This window comes from Lemur catta, chromosome 8 (assembly GCF_020740605.2).
Source record: "Lemur catta isolate mLemCat1 chromosome 8, mLemCat1.pri, whole genome shotgun sequence".
NCBI classification, from domain to species: Eukaryota; Metazoa; Chordata; class Mammalia; order Primates; family Lemuridae; genus Lemur; species Lemur catta.
Window position 1 is genome coordinate 50,233,522 of NC_059135.1, and position 16,245 is coordinate 50,249,766.

A 16,245-nucleotide genomic window follows, 5' to 3' on the forward strand; every position below is an offset into this window, starting at 1 on the left:
ACTTCAGATTTATTTTCAGAACTACGAGATTATAAGAACTCATTGATCTTATAGCTGTATCTTCTCTCACCCAAACTGAAAAATCACAGCTCTCAATGACACCAATATATATACATTTTTACTTTATCCTACACGACATACAGTTTCAGAATACCAATACCAGTACTGCCATAACAACACGATTCCTGAATCAATAGATACAAACAAAACCAGTTAGAAGATAAAATGAAATAAAAGACCACATGTCTGATAAAACAAAATAAAACACCTCACTGTAAATTTAATAAGAAATGTCCAATATCCATATAAGAAAAATTATAAACACTCATGAAGATACAAAATTAGACTTAAACAATTGGAAAGGTAAACCATGTCCACAGAAAAAAGCCAACATCATAAATATCTTAAGTTATTTATATGTTTATATAAACATTTAATGCAATCCCCATAAAAAGGTCACTAGGTTTTCTCCTAGAGCTAGACAAATTGATTATATAACATGTTTGGAAGCATAAACACGCAAAAATAGTTAGGAAATCCCTCAAAAAGAAGAACAGTGGTATAATATTAAAAAAATTAGGTATCATATAATCGTATAATATTAGAAAATTTAGAATTAGACCTAATTGCATGCGAAAATTTAATGTATGATAAAAGTGGCATCTCTAATTAGTAAGGAAAAATGGACTTTTTTTCTTTTGATGAGCTCTGCCTCTGACCCTTTGTTCATTTTCTTCATATTTGAATTGACATCTGCACAAACAATTCACAAACCACTGTGTACAGCAAGCTGTCACTTATCTCGTGGAATTAGCACACGCTGTTTCTTCACCCAGTAATTTCTTGAGCATCTCAGTGTAGACATCCACTTTCATACACACGTTTTTATCTCATGTTCTAAGTTAGGTGGGTCTACTGATCCCACAGTGCCTGTGACACAACTCCCACGTGCCCAATATGCTACGTTTTTTTTTAAAATGGACTTTTTAATAAGATGTGTTAGGATAGCTGGATAGCTATATGCAAAAAGATAAAATGAATCCCTTCCTTCTACTGTATGCCAGGACAAATTCTAAATGGATGAGAAATTTATGTATAAAAGATAAAACATATACTAGGGGAAAAAACCCTGGGTGAATTAATCTATAACCTGGAATGGGAATAACTCTCTAGATTATACCTTAAAATCCAAAAGGAAAAAGTAAAAGAATTGACACTTACAATTACATGAAAACAAATGCTTGGTATTCAATCCACATGAGTTACCGTAAGGTGAATTAATCTATAACCTGGAATGGGAATAACTCTCTAGATTATACCTTAAAATCCAAAAGGAAAACGTAAAAGAATTGACACTTACAATTACATGAAAACAAATGCTTGGTATTCAATCCACATGAGTTACCGTAAGTCCACTTTGCAGATAAGAAATTTTAGACTCAGAGAAATTAAATATCTTGCCCAAATTTACATGGTAAATGTCAGAGATGGAATTTGAACATGCCACAGTTGCAACTCATTGCACACTGAGCCACACAGACTTCTGTTCACTCTAAGAACACTGAGAAAAATCAGAAAATAACCATTTTCTAGACTCCACTCACAATTGAGGAATAAAATCTTGTCAATACTGCTAGGCTAGTTCCCATTGGTTTGCTGTAGATGTAATGTAGAAGAAGAGTTGCAGGAGAGGTTTAAAAAGCACAGGACTCTGGGGAGAAAGAGAGACTTTGGTATATTTTGCAGATAAACCTGAAATACAGTATGACACTTAACATGGAAATTTATACCTTTTAATTCTTATTCTCTTGTTCAGAATTTCTTTGTGATACCACAGCAGCACTCTCATCTAATTCTCGCTCATAGACAATGAAACACCATATCAACCCTAAGAATCCAGTTTTAAATATATGAAGTTTGAAAAAATTTTCAGATCTTTTAATTTATTATCAGCAAAGACAGTGGCTTGACTAAGTTATTTTAATAGGAACAATTCAACTGGTTGTTGGGTTCCTAAGGTCAGAAGGTGCCAACTGACTGAAGACTTCACTTCTCAGTTGGTGCTTGGTGTTCACACAAACTGAACTAACCTTTACTCCCTGCCCTTCCCATCAATTTGTTCATGTTTTAATTCTTCATTTCCATGCAAGGTATCTCATGCCTGGGCAACAAATACTGAATTTCTCTTTCTGTTCCCTTAAGAAAACTTTGAAAGCCAATGATGCTTTTTCTCCATTAGGGCTATGGTAATTATTGACTTGTGAAAGCAATGGAATCCACTCATTGATTTCACAGAGATTTATTAAACACCTACTAATGTGCCAGGCATTGTTCTTGGTGTTACATATACAGGAAGGACAAGGCAGACAAGTTTTTGCTCTTGAGGATCTTACATTCTATGGGTGGAGACAGAGGAAAAGTGAAGAACAACCACAAAACCAGATAATATCACAGAGTGATTTATGCAATTAATAAAACATGAAATGCAGTGATGTGATTGGGACTGCGGCAGGGAACTTCCTTAGCTTGGATGATCAGAAAAGTCTCTGACTAAGATTTGAGCCACATGAAGACCCAAGGGGAGTGATATTTAGGGCCAGGCAGAAGTAACAAGTACAAAGGCCCTGAGGCAGGAAAGCACTTGGTGTGTAAGAAGAAGAGAAAGAGCACAGTAGCTGGAGAAGTGTGAACTATACTGAAATATAATTGACCTCAAAATATTGGAGGATTTGCTTGTTTGTTAGTTTATTCATTTACACTCTGTCTTGTTCCAAAAAGGATTGAAAATCGCTCTTTGAATGCTGCTGTTTCTTGGAGTGCCTACAGATTTGAGAAAAATAAAAGTGAGTTCTCTAGCAGGTAAAGTTCAACAAATATCTGAGATAGGGAATTAGGACAATCCACGCAGGATGCTTACTTTTTTTTTTAAAAGACTCACATACCTTGAAATGTCATTTAAGAAATTATTTTTAAAGAAAATTATTGCACTGAATTTAATTTCAAATCAACAGACCTATTATATCCTCTAATTAATCATGGCACATGCTATTTACCAAACTCCTGTTAAAAACAAATTTCTTTTGTACACATTACAAAGAAATGTTACATAAAATTAAGCACCAAGTAATGACTTTAATTTGCGGTTAGTTAATAATACACAGATGATCACGCGGCTGTAAAGGAAGCCGCTTGGGACATTAACAGATATGCTGGCACAGAGGAATTGGAAACAGGCAGACTGTGAGGCATTTGGGCTCAGCTCTGGGTGGGAAGAATGGACTCAACATTTGATTTGGACATTGGACACTTTGGCTTCCAGTAATAGGCAGAAACCTGATGAAGTTTGCCCAGAGAAGTCTGAATGACTTTGAGGTTTTTCAAGTGGTTTGTAAATTATTTTTTACTTCTTGCCCAGCAAAAAGATTTTACAAAACTGAATGGAATTTGCATTTAACATGAGATTTACTGAACAACCTTGACTCAGAAGTTCTTCTTTCCAGCTTTGCAAGAAGTTAAAATTGTCCCCAAGTTATATGAACCAATTTACTCAGTTAATTTCTTGCCACTTAACGAACCCAAGCTAAGACACTCAGACTTTACCTTTCTGAAAATGAAAATAAAATAAAGCCCTAATATTTGAAGGAAACCAATGTTACATCTTTCTGAGAGTCTGCAGGCTACACGAGCAACCATAGAAACAGATACAAAAATGATAATTCTTGATCCCATACTGTAGAGAATGGGTTGGAAAGCCAACAGCCCAGTGAATTTGTGATTAAAGTTTGTTTAAACCTCAAGAAAGGAGAAATGGAAGACTGTTAGGAGACTGAGAATGGTTCACCTTTCTCTTACAGAACAACTTTTCTAATACTTCTCAATTCTCCTTGCTCCCATCTAAAAGCCAGAGTGGGGAAGGGAAGTGGGTTAGCACAGTGAAAGATTCCTGTTGTCCAGCCTCAAGAGAGGACTTCAGTGCCCCGAGAAATAGAGACTCCTGAAGGTCGTTCAGGTCTCCCACCCACTCACTCACTGGCAGTGTGGCTCTTATTTGTCATTTCATGTGTCCACCCACCTCCTTTGCTTTGTAGATGAAATGGGTATCAAAGAACTATATACTTCATGGTAACATTTTAGCTCCTTAAACAGGTGACAAGCATCCCTGGCGTATCTAGGTTGAAGATTACATGCATGCCATCGTTACTTCTCTCAGGCGTCTAGGGCTGGTCTCTGTTTCCCAAGGAAGCCAAGTTTAGTCATTCCTACCATTCTTACAGATTATGGAGCTGGGTGGGGATGAGGAAGTCTGAATGACTTAATCCAGAATAAAGGTTCACCAGAGTCCATACCAGGCTCTGGGGCACCAGGATAATAACATGTACCTGCACCATTATGGGACCAATGATGAGTTGAAGATCAAAAGGAAATTAAAAGAAGAAAAACCTCAGAAAAGGGTTAGTCAACAACTCCAATGCAATATCATGCTATGCTTATGTTTTCTATAAATATCGACTTTGAAGAATTAAACATGTGACTAAAAATGATGTCATTGTCCCTGTGAAAGAAAGTTTCTATGTGACTATTTCAGACCAAAGGGAATGCAGAACAATAAAGGCAAGAAGGGGCCCAAACACAGTGTTGTAACCCTCCTCACCTGCAGGAAGGGGCAAGGGCTGTACATGGCAGTGCTGTTGTTGTTTGTTTAACCTCTGCTCTATCACCAGCAATGAGTATCTCTCTCTCTCTCTCTGTCACACACACACTATATAATTATATATATATATATATACACACACACACAATACACACATATATATAAACACAACACACAGATACATAATTTGAGCTGGAAGGAGAAGAAAAGAACCTCTGTTTTTTCCTTCCTTTGAATTCACAAAGCAATCAGACTTCTCCAGAAATATTTTGGGACAGAGAGAGAAGTCTGAACACAGGAGAGTTAGAAATGGGGGGATAGACAGAGAGGAAGTGCAGGCAATTCAAACAGCATGCAATACCTGTCAGAGAAAGAAGGAATAATTTCTTTAAGGACAAAGTGAAATCAGTTCTGGAAGCTAGGGATCCCTCCCTGGGTAAGTCATGACTGTTTCAAACCAAATTGGCTTAGAGCTGACCAAGAAGCCAAGTGGCACTGGTTTGATGTGAAATATCTGTACACATTATCCCACAATATGAGGCATGGAAGAATTCTTCCAAATAAATTTATTAGAGCAAATTGTCTCAGGCAAAAATAGCTTCTTCTGTATTTTTGTGACTACATTTGATGACATGTTTACCAACCACTTTAAGTTTGGGTTTGAGCATTGTGGTAGATTAGATTATCTGGCAAATATTCACTCCCTGTTCACCCCTCAACCCCACCCCATGTACCTCCATGGAGGAATGTTCATCCTGCCCCACTGGTGTGGGGTTTGGCCATGTGACTTGTTTTGCCCCAGGGGATATTAGTGAACTTGACATGAGCAGAGACTGGAAACATGCTTGTGCAGTGGGGCTGGCCCTTCTGGTGCTTCTGCCATGAGAAGAAAATGTGGCTAGCCTGGTGGTCTACAGAGGGTGAAGAAAACACAAAGAGCAGATCTGCACCCAAGCTGTAGCTTGAAATCAAGTCCAGCTGAACTTAGCCTGCACCAGCCACACCCAAATATGAGAAGGAGAATAAATGATTATTCCTCTAAGCCACTGAGTTTGTGGGGCTGGTTTGTTGTGTAACATTACTGTGGCTGCTGCTAACTGATGCCAGCAGAACTGCTGAATGAGCAAGTTAAGGAAGCCAGGAATGTTTGTTGTGTAGTGTTTATAAGGCACAGTGAGCGAGGGGTGGCCAGAGTCCTGAATCCTGATTGGTAGGGGCTACCATATGGAGCACCACCTTTGCACCCGGTAGCAGGATGCTCTTGCTGAGCACAGACTGAGGGTCAGAATTTGGCTGCTTGTGGAGCAGGGCAGAGTAGTGACTATTCTGTGTACAACTTTGTATGAGTCAGTATCCATGAGAGCTCTTGTTTTTGGAGCAAGGAGAGTGTGATGGCAGTGTTGTTGTTGGCAGTGGTGGTTTCTTTGTTTTTGTTTGTTGTCCATTGTTTTGAGAGGGGCACACAGACATGGAGAATTGAAGACACGGTCTGGCCTCTTTCTGCAACTGATCCCTGGACTAGGTTATTACCTGATGGGAAGAGAGGTAAGGGCCAGAAGCTGAAGGAGTGATTTTCATGAGAGACTTTGTCACCTGGACCCCAAAATAGCCACTCTTGTGCACACCAAAGAATGGCACAGAACTAGGGTAAAGACCATTCTCCCCTACTTCTCTGAGGCACCAAGGCAGCACTGGCTCCTTGAAGATTGGGGGCCAGGAAGATGTCACCTGTGTTACAAACACTGTGTTCTCACCATGGCAATCCCACTGTTACTACAGTGAAGTTCCCTCCAGCCTGGCGTGACTGGAAGATCCAGGAGAGGAAGTTGTGGGGCTGCTTGGGGACCTGAAGCTCACTGACAGCTGTGTGAGGACACCAGACACTCCTTGGGGACTCCCAGGAATAGACTGGGAGGACTTGGCAGGGAGACTGCAGCAGGGTGGGGATAAGAGAAAGAAACTTGAGATAACAATGTCACTGGGAGCTCATTTGAATGCACATGCTGATGAGGCCACAGAGACATTCCAGTTACTTTATGCATGTGGTTGAAAGCCAACTGTGGTTGGCTCAATTCCCATTGTCAATACCCATGAAACTCTCTAGATGATTCTGGATTGCGTGGGGGGGTGGGTATGTCTCTCTTCAATTGCGTATTAGCCCAACAGATGACCCAGCTCTATCAGAAGAAGATCACCACCAAGATATTGCCTCTGTGAAAATCCCACTGCATCACTTCAGGATGAAAACTCACAGGCTCATGATATTGTTGCCAATATATGTTGAAGAGAGTTGCCAGAGACGTTTGATTGCTCAAGAGAAGTAGATATGTGTTAAGAAAGAAAGAAAGAAAAAGGAAGCAAGGAAGGAAGGAGGAGGGAAGGAAGGAATGAGGAAGGAAGGAAGGAGGAAAAAAGGAAGAAAAAGAAGAGGGAGGGTGGAGAGCAAGCTAGTGAGAAGAGAAAGGAGGAGAACACCAGCAAAAGATATAAAAACTTTTACTATAAAATATACAAAGGTTCTTTTCTAACCACTGATAACACCATTGCCTTTTTCTTTCCAGATAATATGATATTTAATAGAAAACCTGAGAAATTCAGCATCAATGATGTGGAGACACCATTTCAGGAAGAGAGTGATGGAAAGGCCCTTACTATTTCATGAAAAGTGAGTCACACCCACCCACAACTCAGGAAATGCCTTGATCCCATACACAGAAAGGGGGGCTTTGCTGCACCACCCTTTCACCCAAGATGAGATAATAAAATCCATCTGCTATTCTGTTTAATTTTTTAAAAAAATTTTGGTGCACATCATCTGCAGAGTTTAAAATATCACTGGTTTTATGAATCCCACAGCAGCTGGTTGTCTGAAAGGAGGCTCGCTGTCCCTGGGAAGTTTTCCTCAAGAAAGAATGGTAAAAGATACTATAATCTTAGTGTAACAATTGAACTCTGTTAGATAGAAACTGCAGTATTTGCAATGTTGAGTCAGAGCTTCCCATTAAAAATTTCTCACAGAAGGAACTTGAACAAGTTAAGGGAAAGATTATTAATAAAGGGAAACACTTACCCAATCATTCATTTATTCAGACAAAAAATATTGGTTGAGTGTCTACTCTGATTGACACCTTGGGCACGGTGTTTGGTTCTCCCTTCTCAGCCTGGGAGGAGAGAAAAGCTCTATAAGACAGCCAATCCCCTCACCAACTTAATCTTTCTATTCTTCCATTTGGTCCAATATCAATGGAAAGAACTGGCTTCTGGCTGTGCAGCTCTTGGGAGCAAAGTCAGATACTAAATGAAGTTTGGATAATGAATGAGCCTATCTGGCTGCAGCTTGTGTGCTGGCCCAACCAGCTCATGCACTCACTCTCCAGCCCGTCCCATGCCTTACTCAGGGGACCATGATACTCAGGCTACACAGTTGCATTCCAGAGTGCCCAAGGAGAATCCACAATATCCAAGGTCCCTGAGTGGCAAAAAGAAGTGGAGGAGAAAAATCAAAAGGGTAATGCGTGGTCAGTGGGTCAACACATGCAGCAGGAATTCTAACATACTTTCAGCTGAGGATCTACTGAGTTCTAAAATAGGAAGTAGTTCTAGACTAGACCTGAGAAAAGCATTTTTCTCTTAGGTGCAGACACCCTGAATCCTCTGTATTGGTTTCTGTGTCTACATCTCAAATCCCAAACAGGGTTATCATATATTTAGGGGAGTACAAGTGTGCGTAAGCATGTGGACATCGGATCATGGCTCTGTCATTCACTGGCTCCATGACCTTGGGCAAGGCACTTAACTTCTTTGTCTCAGTTTTGTTCATTCCCTCCCTTATTCATTCATTCATTCAACCAATACTTACTAAGACACTACTATGTGTCCAGTTACTCTGCTAGGCAGTCAAACAAAAGATACACAACCTCTAACCTCATAGAGCATAACTCACTAGTGAGGAAGATGCCAAAAAAACAAAGGGGGAGGAGGAAGGATCCAATAAATGAACAACAGCAAAATAGTATTATGAGGAATACAAAGAGCTGAAGTGGAGAAAAAGTACCTGGATTGGACAATGTAATTAGGGAGAACCTTACACAGAAGCACCATGATCTTGGGAATAATAACATGCTTATGCATAAAATTGGGACAATAATGCAGTCTTCACAGAATGATGTTGAGGCTTAACTAAATGATGTATGTAACACCCTTGACTTAGTGCCTGACACATAGGAAATATTCAGCAAATATTTATTATTATTTCTTCTATCCTGGACTGGACTTAGCACATAGACTTAGGACATAGGACTAACACATGGCTTTGTACATAGTAGGAATTCAATAAATGTGTGTTGCTAATGGGATATAATAAGGGTGTGGTGGCATGGTGCCTCCACTTGTCACTGTTCACTGTCTCTGGCAGCATCAGCAGGGCTAAAATTGCCCTCTTACACACACACACATGATAGCAAGGAATACATCAACCTCTGGCCCCCCAGAGTGGGTCCCTGCAGAATAACATTGTTCCAGGCAGAAATCTAGAGAAAGCTGGCACTGATTTGTGCCGCAGTTGCTCACAGTATAAACAGAAGCCACCAGGGCTGTCCACTCAGCACTTCTTTCCAGGCAGAGAAAAAAAAAATGTTTTTCTTTTTAAAAGGAAAGATGGAAGAAGGGCATTTTCAGTGCAGGCTGCAGCTCTTTAGAACGTAAACTGCTCAGCCCAGGGGAATTGAAATGGATGAAGCACATGCAAAGTCAGATAATGAATGGAGTTTGGGCGAAAACATGATAAAAGAAATTGCTTGTTTTTGTTTTTCTATCTGTACTGATGGATGAACAGTGGTCAGTGGTACCAGTCTCATTGACATTGAACATTTGGGGAAGAGGACAGCACTATCTCTGTGATCTCACAGTGGATGTAATAGGATTCATTATTTTTAATTTATTTGTAAAATAAAATTTCAATTGGATGCTAATTATATGAATTTCTAGCACCACCATTTATTATACATGAGAAGTAAAACTACCACATTTGCTGGTTCACTGGTAGAACTCAGGAGACACTACTTCCATCCTTGAGGATGTATGTTGGTCAAATTATTAATGAGATGAACCATGGAAAGGGGAAAGGACACAGACTGAGTGGTAGACGATCTCCTTCTACTCCTGGGCTGTCACTTGCAGACCTGGGCCAGCCATTTGCATTCTCTGGGCTTCCTAATGGCTGCATCATGAAGGAGTGATAGGTATATTTTGATCTGGTGAAAGCTGGCCCTTGAGGCCTGGGGTAACTGAGTCTTGAGCTGGTTGTCAGCCCAGGACACCTCAAAAGCAGCCCGAGGGGCCTCTGAGAGCATGATGGCCAACACCATCTTGTCTGCAACGCAGTGAGTGCTGCCTAAAAGGTAATCCTCGATATCCATCTCAGCAGTCCGCTGTGGTGCATGCTGCTGTCACAGTAGGAAAGAGGTCTGCAGAGATGCTAAGCGAGGGGGTGCGGAACCTTTTCATGTTGGAAGGCCTCATTCATTCAGCTGTAATTAAATAAGGCAGCATTCAAGAAACTTCAATTAGATATACTTTAAAAATGTACATTATTTTGTAAAAATCTACTATGTACTTAATAATTTCAAAAAATGAAAACGATTTGTTAATTTTAAAGTTAACTAACCTTTTAACAACTTTGCTGAATCTGCTTTTTGTTGGAAAGCATTTGAATATTTGGTTGCAGCATGGAGGTCTGCAGTTTCAGCTGATCCTCTAGATGGGTATCGGTCATTTGTGACTTTAAGGATGTCTTGATTTGGGTTAGGTAGGAGAAGGTAGATTTGCATCATTAACTGGTGGAAAAGCAAGAAAACTTTTTTCAGGCATGTTGCCAAAGGTGTGGGTATTCTACTGCATTTTTCCATATTTCAATTGGGTCTTTCTTAGCATCAAACAATGACTTTAAAATGTCATCTACTGAGAGCCCAATCAATTCTATCTATAGTTCTTTAGGTGGCTTGGTAATGTCAACTGGGTGAGGCTGAAATGCTAATTTGAGAGTGATGTCATGATTCTCAAAGTCAGTGAGCCTTTCATTGTATTCTTCAATTAATAGGTCTATAATAGCTGTGAATTCTTCAAATGATTAGCATATATCATCCTGCTCATCAATGACTTTTGCTAACTGGGGAAAATGTTCATCTGAAATTTCATTTTGAAGAAGAAATGTTTTGAAAAAAGATAGCTTTTTTCAAAATGTTTGGATTTTTTGCCACATATACATAGACTTTGTTTTAGCTTGCAAAGAAATATTCAAGTCGTTTGGATTTGACATGATATCACACAGAAATGATGCATTCCTATAGATAACTCCTTTCAATAATTCACATTGCTGATTCTGTTTTTCATAAAATTTAACTATGAGTTCTCACAGAGATAAAATTTTGGCTAACCCCTGTCCCTGTGATAGCCAACGCACTTTAGAACATTATGGAAAATCCATCCACACTGAAAACCTCATGGTTCAACTTTAGCATGTTACAAAACTGACAATGCCCTGTTGCATTTGTAGGAATATAGTTAACAATTCTTATAACTAGCTGCAAAGTGTCACTTAAAATAGTAGCTTTAGCGCAGAGATTTTGCTGATGCAAGATACAATGACAGGAAATGAGAGCATCTGGATCTGTTAATACTTTTTAAATCTGACCAATAAACTCATGTTTTCCTGTCATGGAAGGTGCATCATCTGTACATACACTCACTAAATTTACCAAATTCAGTCCCACTTCATGACATTTATCTTGAAAGTTGTTGAAGATATCTATTCCGTGTTCTGTTCGCAAGAGTGCCCAAAGCGAGTAACTCTTCGTAGCAAAGAAAATCTTCTGTTATGACCCAAATGAATTATAAAACCTGCACCAAGTCAGTAATATAAGTTGATTCATCCAGAGCTATTGAATAATATATATTTTGAAGAATTGCATGAAGTTGTTCTGTTAAGTTGAAGGCTAATTCATGCTGCCGATCTGTTATGGTTCCCCTTGAAAGAGGTGGTTGTTTGTAATTTGAAACATTATTGGGGTCTAAGCATCCTACAACTTCAACAATGAATTCTTTTACAATTTCTACATCACTGAATGGCTTCCCTTTTTTCCCGAAGTATATAAGCTACTTTATAAGTTGCTTCAGTGGCATTATTATTTTCAGGTCTTATCGCTGCTTGAAAGAATTGTCTTTGCTTTTGCTTTTCATCTTTTAATGTCTGTAATACAAACTTTTGCGCCTCTCCCTCTAATTTAAAATATCTGTGGTTCTTATGAGTGTTATAATGCTGATGATGAACATTGAATTTCTTTAATGTTGATATTGCAGTATCACAAAGCAAGCAAATCATCTTATCTTTAGCAGAAACAAGATAATATTGCAATTCCCAATCCTCATTACAAAGTCTGTTTTCTTCCTTCAGCATTCTCTAGGTCTTTGACTTGATGGGCTGGCTGTTAAGCAGGTAGAATTAAAAAATACTGTTGAGCTGTGCAACTATTCACAAATAACACGTCAAACAGAAATACAGAGCACCACTGTCAAAAGTTGATAGCAGACTGGCATACTTGACCCCCATAAACTCTCACCAACCAGCCTCTTGTGGTAGTGGTGCCAGTCAGGCAGGGGAAGTTAGAAGAAAATCATGAGCATTGCAGCTGTCAATTTAGCCCTTATGGCTCACTAATGTTCTAATTGTGCCAGTCAATCTGGGAGGATTATTTCATTGAAACTTATTTTATTCTTTGGTATTTTAAATACATTCATTTTAAAAATAAAACAAAAATACAAAAGACTACCAAAAGTATACTAACAACAATAAAAGGATTTGTTCTATAAAATTTGGGTTCAGTCAAAAGGCTACACTTAAGGACCTGGAAGGCCACATGTGGCTTTACGACGGGCAGGTTGCCCACCCCTGCACTAGAGACTTCTTGTTCTGCGGCACAAGCAGGATGATGTGCCATCCAAGTCTGGGTGGAGCGTGGGAAATGGCGAGGTGTGAGGCCAGGTGGGACTCCGGCAAGGCAGAGGTCTGAAGGCAGCCTCGCATCCATTGCTTCACATACGCTGGAGCTTACGCCCACTGGCAGGACGGTGCCCTTTTAATGGAGTCCACGCAAGCCTTTGCAGGGCAAAGGCTCTAGCACTGCAGGCACATTCTGCATGTTTAAGCACCTTTCTTTTGAAATACTTGGCATGAAAGAGTTTGACTGGATTTGAAATCCATTCTCATCAAAAGAAATTTCGACATTTACATCGGTCAAAGAAAATAAAAAAGAAGAGCTAGTATTCCTTAAAGATAATTTCAACTGTTGTAAATTTTGAATGGCTGTAAAAAATGGTTTTAAATTTTTTATCACCTACTTGTGAGAACAAAGTTTCTCATCAATGGTGACTATCAAGAATTTGAAGAGATCATTAAAAAAACTTGATCAGGACTTGCTTGTAGCCATTTCAAACATAAAACTTGATATAAAATAGTTATGTGCATGGAAGTAAGCTCAGCTTTCTCATTAAAAATTTTGGAAAAGATTTTATTTTGAGCTTTTACAGAAATTCAGTATTCAATATCTATATCTAATGCATCTCTAATGCTCTGTGTTTTATTTTTATTATCATCATAATAAGGTATAAGTAAAATATAGTGAATGTTTTCACCCAGCTTGTATAGATGTCCTCAAGTCCCCTGTAGTTTGTTCCAGTGTTGTGTACAAATATTATGTCCTATTTTGACTTCTAGTAGACATCAGAATACATAGATGTTAATGCTGGTCAAAGAATGCTGGCTTCCCTTGACCAAATCACACAAGCAACTTGAACCTCAGTTAACTGGATTAACTGTAAAATGACTGGATTAAATTAATTATTTCAATTACTCCAATTGCGAAGTTATTTTTAAGTTTATATACTTGTATGGGTCATGACAATAATTTATTTCTTATGAGAATTCATCTTAGTAACTGATCAGTGATTTTTGAATAACTTTAATGCAAAATGGTCTTGCTAGAAACCAAAAAGCTTGGTATGCGCCACACAGATTATGGAGGTAGGTGTACTTTATGATGAAAACATTTATCAGCAGGGAAAATTTAGCCAGCAACTCAACTCCAAAGAACTCAAGGTGCTATGCTAATGCTACAAACCTATTTTCTCAAGTTAAAATCTCTGCAAGTGTTTCCCTTGGTCCTTTAAGTTTGGGAACACAGATCAGTTTGAAAGAAGCCAGGGTATATAGTACCCTTTCCCTTTGCATTCAGAGGGCATTGCTGATGCGGACTGTGCCTGTGTTGATCACTTTTGTCTTCCAACATGCCTGCCCAGACATCTCTTTCTCCTTTGAAAACAACCATCTCAGCTACCTTTTAATCAACTCGTTTTGAGTCAGAATCCTACCTTACCTGCCTTCTCCTCCCCAGCCCCCTACACCTCTATGGACAGACATAGAATTTTTAATTTTTAAAATCTTTCAGAGATTTTTTTCTAAATAAATAAGCCAGATGTATTCAACAGCCCAGAGCAGACTTTAAAATCAACATGTTTTAAAAGGAAGAGGTCTGGAAAAGTACATCCCTGGATATCAGAAAACTTTGAAGCAGTAAAGCTTCCATTTCAAAGGAAAGGATTTGAAATAACTGAGCATACATTATCTGGCAGACATGGGCAGCTTTGGCACAGGCCATAGAATATGTGAGTATACGATCCCTAACTGCTTGCAGGCACTCTTAAAATTAAAAATATGTGTAGCCTGGAGAAGTCTGAGTAGGAGAAAAAGTTGCATGATATATCATGATGCCTCAGACTTGCCATCTGAGAGATGCATCCAATCTTCCTAGGAAGGTTGAGCATCAGAAGCTATGTAAAGAAAGGATTTAATATTGTCAGCTCGTTTGTTCCAAGGATTAGTAGCAACATCACACACAGCAGATATTATAGGATGGAAGCAAAAGTCAAGGGTTTGTCAGGATTTAGTAAGACTTAAGAACAATGGAGTCTCTAGGTTCCAGCAGGAACACGAGTTGCATAAATGGACCATTTAGTGTATTTGAAAGACACCATAGAAAACTGTCTGTAAAATTCAAGATCCCCTGTTGTAAAACCATAGGAAGGAAACCACATTTATTGAGGATCATCCATAGGGCACTATGATAGGTGCTTTCACACCCTGCAAGCTAAGCCTAACCATAGTGGCATTCTCCTTTCTAATCAATGAGGAGACTAGGACTAATAAAAAGGTTAAGATTTGTCACAGGCCATACAGCTGGCAAATGATCAACACCTACTAAGCTCAGACATGGTGTTGATTTTAGACATAAATGTTATGGGCATGTCTACCTCTTGACTTAAGTGAGGGGAAATCCTTCGACATCACAATAGCTTCCCTACTGGTTCCAATGAATCCCATAATCACAGCTAAATTCCTTAAAGTCTTCAGGATTTTGTTTTAAAGATTGTGATCTAAATTCAATTGCCCAAGGTGTACAGCACCCAGGCATTTAATCAAAAGGGAAGTGCCTCTTAATGAGCCTACCAGGAAGCCAAGAGCAAGTCCTACAGGGCTGAGGGCATGTCAGGGATGGGGGTATCTCCACTGGGTTCTTGGGCAGATGAGGGTCCACATCACTACCATACTTTTTTCCTACACATTTTTGGCTACATACTCTTTGGTTGACTCTTCATACGACAGTTTTGTAATATTTACCATAGAGAACATAGAAAGATAATTCAACGTTTCCTCTAACAGAATTGATAAAAATTTAATAGTTTTCTGTCGATAGATTTTAAAAATCCCTTTGAGCTTCAAACCTATTACATAAATACCCTCTCTGTGAATTTTTCCCTGAAGTTACATCCCAAGAATAGAAAATGCTCCAAGGAGAAAGGGAGGTCCTGAAAGTGAACCTTGTATTTCATAATTTGTCCAGGGCCAACTAGAGGCAGGTCATAGCTGGAGAAACTTAAAATTCAAGGCCTTTTCCAAGGCTCAGGTGTTGTCTGCAGGAGAAAGCAGCCACTCCAGCAAGGAGACAAAGAATGCTAACTCAGCCTGGGGGCATCATTGCCCTTGCCTGTTGTGGTTCTGGGGCTGCTGGCTGGGCTTGTGGGCTCAGCAAAACATCTCCATCTGCCTAGCACCTAATGAAAACCTCTTCTGGGCCTCCTGACCCACCCTTGCCTGCAGTGACAGAGGTCTGAACCAGGCACTGCTCATTACCACTCTAACCTGGGCTTCAGAGCTCCCTGACTTTCTTGCCTCCTCTCCCCCGGTCAGTCGGGTGAGGAAGGGGTCAGTGAGGACCTGCAACTTGGGGTTGTGGGTGGAGTAAGGGGCTGTCCATGCAGATCAGAGGGCTGGCAGTATCCAAAAGCTTTGGCCTTAGGCAAAAACTGCTGAGGAATTTACAGATACGGCATTGCCAATAAAAGGCTGGTTTTGAAACCAATAATGACTACATTTTGATCAACTATGTTAAAGAAATGACTGAATTACTTATTTATCCTCTCTCTAGAAAATTTTACAAAATTATTGTAATATAAAGAAGTAATCAAAGAGTATAAATACAAAA

General features: G+C 39.4%; 1 long non-coding RNA gene across 5 annotated transcripts in view; it reads right to left on the bottom strand.

Annotated features, from left to right (window-relative positions):
- Window positions 1–16,245, bottom strand: part of LOC123643448 — a 168,219-nt gene that overhangs the window by 14,812 nt on the left and 137,162 nt on the right. For 3 of the 5 annotated variants that reach the window (XR_006736790.1, XR_006736793.1, XR_006736794.1), the window contains exon 6: window positions 7,775–7,812. The exons of 1 other annotated variant lie outside the window; for it this stretch is intronic. This is a non-coding gene — a long non-coding RNA (uncharacterized LOC123643448). Of the gene's footprint in view, window positions 1–7,774; window positions 7,813–10,418; window positions 10,486–16,245 lie in introns of those variants that run through there. One more of the 5 variants, XR_006736791.1, reaches the window with a different exon arrangement.